At 44.6% G+C, this 7,130-nt stretch overlaps 1 protein-coding gene across 1 annotated transcript in view; it reads left to right on the top strand.

Annotated features, from left to right (window-relative positions):
* Nucleotides 1-7,130, top strand: part of LOC115482571 (proto-oncogene Mas-like) — a 32,431-nt gene that overhangs the window by 23,245 nt on the left and 2,056 nt on the right. The gene's annotated exons all lie outside the window — the stretch shown is intronic.

Genomic DNA, 7,130 nt, shown 5'->3' on the forward strand with positions numbered 1-7,130 from the left:
GTATTCAACGCAGCAATTGTTTTATATATATATATATATATATTAGTAATTAATAGTCATATGAACATCTAGAAACAGGAAAGAAGTAAACACAACTTTATAGAATTAGAGGTACTCTCCTAAATGTTCCACCTCTACTTGTCCCCTCTGTTGTCTATTAAGATGTTTTAATTTATATTGTGTTGATATCATAAAGATAGACATCTTGCTTTTTCAAAAATGGTTACATTTGCTAGTCAGATTTGGGACATTTACCCCTGGATTTTATATAGCACGCCTAGAGATCCGTGCCGAAATCCAGGTGGATTCTATAACAACACACATAACTTAATTGGCTTAACAAGCTAATTAGCGTTGACAATAGCATTTGACAAATAATGAGCACTAATTGCCAAGAATTAAAACTTATGCACACAACTGACTAAGTGGATTCTATAACACACTACGCCTAATTTCTAACATGCACAGACAAAAGGGTATGGTTATGGCCGGGGAAATGGGTATTTTGTAGGCATTCTGAAATTTGTGCATGTAGTTATAGAATATGGTCCAGTGCGCCTAAATCTACATGCTGGGATTTACACCATGTTTTTGCTGGTGTAAATTGACACATGTAGTTTTAGGCACTGGGATATCAACTAAGTATATTGTGAATTAGTCACCTTCCAGGACCTGGCCAGGGCTGACCCTGCTTAGCTTCCTTCACAAATATTCACCAACACCAGGCTTCTTATAACCAAAGGTTTTATTAGTTGCCATTTAACATAATCTTCATGGCTTATTTCTTCTTTAACTCAAACATTTCTTCTTCAACTTAAACATAGCAAAAAAAGCAGTTACTCAGAGTCTTCTAATTAAACCCTTTCCATACTTAAAGCAGTTCCTCAAACTTTTACAGTTCAAACAGCCAAACCAAAGCCTTTACTTTTCATTTAAAGACTTTCTCAGCTGGTAGTGCAGCTGTCACCTTTTCAGCAGAGAGTTTCAAAAGTCCACAGAGTTCAGCCAGCACCTTCAACGGGGATCTTCTTCCTCAAACTGCCAGGTCCCAGCTTCTCGCTTCTCTTTCACTACTCAGGCAGGTATAAGGTGGTTAATTAGCTTCTCCACCCCTTCAGGCTCTTCCCCCTAATTCCAGGCAGGCTCCAGCCCATAACTACCTACACCTGTTTCCAGCCCAGGACTCTCCTTGGTCCTAGCAACCTCCACCTGGACATTCCCCTACCGGCTCCCCTGGTGGACTCCTCAATAATGACCTGACCTGGACATTTTTCCCTTATTTCTATGGGACCAGCGCCCTCTAGTGGCCTACCCAGGACAGGACAGTCCCTTATTCTTCACAGTATTCTATATACGGCTCCTAAATCTAGACACCACTTAATAGAATACGCGTAGGCAAAAATGTTCTCTGCGTGGATTTTTTTAGGCACCATATATAGAATCTTCACCCACTCAGCATAAAATGTCCAAAGTCAGACATCATATCCAAAATGCCCCTCCACATTACAAGGGCTATCTGAGAACTGCCCATCCTCCCTGCAGTAAGAGCATGCGATTATGGTTCTTTGAGTTACTGGCATCAAGGCCAATTATTGTGTTTTTGCTGCCTCCTAGAAGCTGCTGACCTAGGCAAACACATAGTAACGTGGAGGGCCATAAACGAACGGGGGCGGCCATCTATAAGGGCGGCCATCTCTAAGGCCGGCTCCATAAAGAGACGGGGCAAGCCGTATTATCGAAACAAGATGGGCGGCCATCTTCTGTTTCAATAATATGGTCGGAGCCGGCCAAATCTCAACATTTAAGTCAAGATGTAGAGATTGCCAGCCTTAGAGATGGCCATAATGGAAACCGAGGCCGGCCATATCAAACCCGGCCAAATCCAAGGCATTTGGTCGTGGGAGGGGCCAGCATTCGTAGTGCACTGGCCCCCCTCACATGCCAGGACAGCAACTGGGCACCCTAGGGGGCACTGGAGTGGACTTCACAAATTGCTCCCAGGTGCAAAGCTCCCTTACCTTGTGTGCTGAGCCCCCTCAAACCCACTCCCCACAACTGTACACCACTACCATAGCCCTTATGGGTGTAGGGGGGCACCTACATGTGGGTACAGTGAGTTTCGGGTGGGTTTTGGAGGTCTCCCATTTACCACCACAAATGTAACAGGTAGGGGGGATGGGCATGGGTCTGCCTGTCTGAAGTGCACTGCAGTACCCCCTAAAACTGCTCCAGGGACCTGCATACTGCTGTCAGGGAGCTGGGTATGACATTTGAGGCTGGCAAAAAATGTTTTTTGATTTGTTTTTTTTTAGGGTGGGAGGGGGTTGGTGACCACTGGGGGAGTAAGGGGAGGTGATCCCCAATTCCCTCCGGTGGTCATCTGGTCAGTTGGGGCACGTTTTTGAGGCTTGGTCGTGAAACAAAAGGGACCTAGTAAAGTCGGCCAAATGCTTGTCAGGGCCGGCCTTCTTTTTTCCATTATGGGGCGAAGGCGGCCATCTCTTAACCACGCCCCCGTCCCACTTCGGTACACTGCCGACACGCCCCCTTGAACTTTGGCCGGCCCCGCAATGGAAAGCAGTTGATGGCGGCCAAAATTGGCTTTCCATTATGCCGATTTGGCCGGCTCTGAGAGATGGCCGGCCATTTCCCGATTTGTGTCAGAAGATGGCCGGCCTTCTCTTTAAAAAATAAGCAGGATAGTAACATAGTAAATGATGGCAGTACAGTCCATCCAGTCTGCCCAACAAGATAAACTCATTTTACATGGTATGTGATACTTTATATGTATACCTGAGTTTGATTTGTCCTTGCCTTTCTCAGGGCATAGACCGTAAACGTTTGCCCAGCACTGTTCTTGAACTTTCCATATTTATTCAGTTACTATCAGGGCATAGACTGTACAAGTCTGCCCAGCACCGGTTTTGCTTCCCAATTACCAGCGTTGCCACTGAATCTCTGCTAAGATTCTGTAGATCCATTCATTCTAAACAGGATTCCTTTGTGTTTATCACACGCACGATTGAATTCCATTACCGTTTTCATCTCCACCACCTCCCGCCGGAGGGCATTTCACATATCTACCACCTTTTCCATGAAAAAATACTTCTTGACATTACTCCTGAGTCTGCCCCCCTTCAACCTAATCTGTCTAATAGTTACACCTGCCCTGAGTATGCTGTTTTCCTTGGAATCATACAGATTGTTTTCCGCTCATTCTTGTAGTAACTTGACAGTGAGTGAAATTAAACTGCAGCAACCTTGCAGTATCTTTGTTGCTCCTGCTCCTTTGCCCTTTTGCAGTATATGAAAGCCTTTTTCCTGAAATATCTTTTTATTGGCTGGCCTAAACAAACAAAACATTGCATTGCTCAATATATTCTTGCAATATTCTGGCAAGCACATATGCTCTACGCAAGCATTCAGGAATTACCAGAACACTTTCTCCCAGAAAAACATGTAAGTCAACCTAGAGCAAAGCGTGACCAGCTCTGATCCATGTGAAAAGTTCATCTGTCATGTGTACAGTCAGTAGTCCTATGACTGAGGTGCATACTGATGTTAAAATCTTCTACATAGACTATGGTTTGCTTTATTTTTCTATAAAGAGACTCTTTTATTAAATGTGCAGAAATCTTGGCTTAACCTGTTCTAACGTGAGACCTTCCTGCACACTAAGGGGTCCTTTTCCTAGGGTGCACTAAAACGTGGCCTGGGCTACTTATAGCGTGGGTTTGCCATGTACTGCGCCCATCTTTAGCGTGCCAGTAAAATGGCTGCTTTTTTATAATGGTCACGTGCTACATTTCCCAGTTAGTAAGTTTCCATTACCATTGGAGCCCTTACTGCCACCTATTTAGAGATGAAAGAAACAGCTCTCAACTATAGCTGCTCATACCTTCAGGCTTAGAGGTAGGGGGGTGACTTCTCAATTACCAGCCAACCTGTTCTAAACCCCCCTTGAGGCATCCCTTGGCAACAGGTTACAGTTCTCATACGCTTGTGACGCCCCCTTGGCACCTTTTACACCACTGGATTAGCAGGCTTTTCACCAGATATGCAAATTAGGCACTTCATAATCCATTCCAGCTAGCATTAGTTAGGCTTCATTAACCACTCTGCAAAGGAATTCTTCTTTCACCAAACAGTTCATCAAACACACTAACTGAGCCCTCATTGTAGGGACCTGGGTTTCAGTTTAGAACAGCCACTACCCCTTAGGACTTTTATTTTCACTTTAACTTTACAGTCCTGTCCTCCACCCCCCTCCCCAAACACCACCATCACCACCGGTTGTTAGTATCAGAATCTTACTTCACAGGACACAGTGTTACCTTCACACTAGGGTCAAATCACCTTTATCCTTCCCATTATCATAGAGTCTAGGTAAGTGCCTTATCTTTAAGTTCCTTATGGACCTTTCCTTTGGGGTCCATGCCCTGGAGTTTCCAGTTCAACTTGGTCCATCTCTTTGGAGTCTGCTCACCAGTCACTCAGCATCCTTCCTTCTTCAGCATTGTTTCCTTCCCCTTCTGATGGCTACCTGGGGAAGTGCATTTTTAAAGGGCTGCTCATTACTAATGCCACCTTTCTTGGGCTCCTCCTACCAGCTCTGGAGAAGTCCAGAACCTTCTCCAGGGGCTTACCTCCTAAAGGGAACTACTTCCTTCCCACTGTTACGAGCCCTAACCTTTTCACTTAGCAAAGGGTAACATTCACCCCTCCCCCTCCCAGCTATTTTGGGACAGGGTAATCACTGAGATAGGGTTCTCTCCAGTGGCTTCTACAACACAGCTCAAGCCCCTCCAATGCCAGAGCGCCCTCTAGTGGTCTTTTCCCATCTAAGCAGGATGTTTTCAACCTATGAGTGGCCTATAATGGCCTCTTTCAGGTCACAACACCGATCTTCCACCACAAGAGATCCCTCTGGTGGCAAGGTCATGTCAGGGCATGTCCTATATTTATTACAATGCAAAGAGGCAAAATGCCACAATTCTATAAGTAGCGCCTAAAAATCGGCACTGAAAATTTAACACGCTTAGTGCAATTCTATAAAGACTATGCATCTTTTATAGAATCGCGCTCAGAGCTAAACTATAGGTGCCTGCAATTAGGCCTGCTATAAGCAGATTTTAAACACTAGCACCTAAGTTAGGTGCAGTTTGGCCTGATTCTATATCAACACGCATAAAAATTTGGAACACCCCCAGAAACGTCCCTATCAACTCCCCCAAATGTGTATGCGTGTTAGGATTTACACGCATATCATTATAGAATACTATATGATGCAAATTATAATTATTGCCAATTAGTGCTGATAATTAGTTGTTATCACCTGATTATTAGCGCTGATTGGCTCATTTAAGTTTTGTGTGTAAATTGCACCCAATTTAATGTAAGTAACATAGCATCATATATAGAATTTGGCCCTATGTGAGCATCAGGGCTTAACGTTCTTTAATAAAAGACCTTAAAATTTCCCAAACGCAAAACAATATATCCACAGCCTTGTCCATCCTCTCTATGGCAATCATCTGATCCTTTTATATGTGATTAATCATATCAGTTCACCAGCCCTATGCTCTTAAGCACAGGGCATGTATATGGTCATTTTGCTAATGCAGGCATTTTAACAATCATTATAGTGATTTGCCACAAACCTTTAGACACTTCAAGTTATTCTTGAGAGCTCCAAAGAGCAAGGAGATTACACTCAACAATAATTTCAGCCACATGATGGATTTGAAACAGAGAAGGAAGCTGAACCAAAAGGTTTTTGATAAGCAGCAATCTCTCTATATAAAACGCACCTCCAACGTTCTAATGAAGCCTCACTTTCCCAACATTCTAAAAGTGAGGCGGCAGAGACCACTTTCTAGCCATGAGTGTCTGCCCCGCCCACGCGTCAAACGTGATGACGTCGAGGGCGGAGCACTGACACTGAACGAATGGGATCGCCAACCCGCTGCCATGCAACGAAACATGACGACAGATGCACCAAGGACCTATGAAAACCAGCTGACAAACAAGGGATCGCTGACCCGTTGAATCACTACAACCACCCATGCACACTAACCGCGCTTAACCCCCCCCCCCCCCCCCACACACACACAAACAAAAGCAGACAAAAGCATCCCTCCGGCGCACAACCCCCCCCCCCCCCCCCCCCAACAAACAACAGCCAAAAGGATCCCTCCGGATTAATGAAAACTTTAAGCACATACAAACAGCCCACCTGAGTGCCGTGCAGAATTCAGAGCCTACAATGGAGACTTCCAGACACATGCGCCCTCAGCCCCCCCCCCCCCCCACAGAACGCCACCCACATTCCACACTCGAAACAAACCCATATCTACTCCACCTCCTGCCTGCCTGCAACGGATTCCTCCGGTCTCATCAAAAATACAAGTGCCTACAAATAGCCCTGCTGAATTCAGATTACTGTCTAACACTCACACGCAATCACCCCCTACCAGCCACAAAAAAAAAAAAAAAACACATCTAATATGGACAATCAGCATCACTCACTAACACACATACATACAACCAAACTCCCCACCCCCCAAAATGCCACACACTGCCAAGGACAGACAGCATCTTGCTTTCACACTCATACACACATACTCCCTCCCCCAACCCCCTTAATACAGAAACTGAAACAGTAAAAACCAACATCTCTCGACTCTTACAGACACAAAGAGACTCCCACAACCCCCTCCCCCCCTACAGAACACCACCCACATTCCACACTCAAACCAACCCATATCTACTCCTCCTCCTGCCTGCCTGCAAGGGATCCCTAAAAAAAATTTATATCCCTTAATATCAAACAAAAAGAAAAAAAAAACCACATGCTAGTGCCCATTTCATTTTTTTTCGAAACGGGCCTTTTTTTTACTAGTTTATCAATAATGAGAAATCAGGGGCTTGTAGAAAAGCGTTCCTGATATCATCAAGGTTTTGCTGCCACCTTCTGGCAAGCAGTGGTACAGGGGATGTCTTGATGTTTATTTACTTATTATTTATGTGGACTTTATTTACCCCCTTTTTGAAGGAATTCACTCAAGGTGGTGTACATCAAGAATAAGTCAAATATAAGCAATAGACAATTACGCAGTAAAAATATTCAC

The sequence above is a fragment of the Microcaecilia unicolor genome, chromosome 1 (assembly GCF_901765095.1).
Source record: "Microcaecilia unicolor chromosome 1, aMicUni1.1, whole genome shotgun sequence".
In the NCBI taxonomy this organism is placed as follows: Eukaryota; Metazoa; Chordata; class Amphibia; order Gymnophiona; family Siphonopidae; genus Microcaecilia; species Microcaecilia unicolor.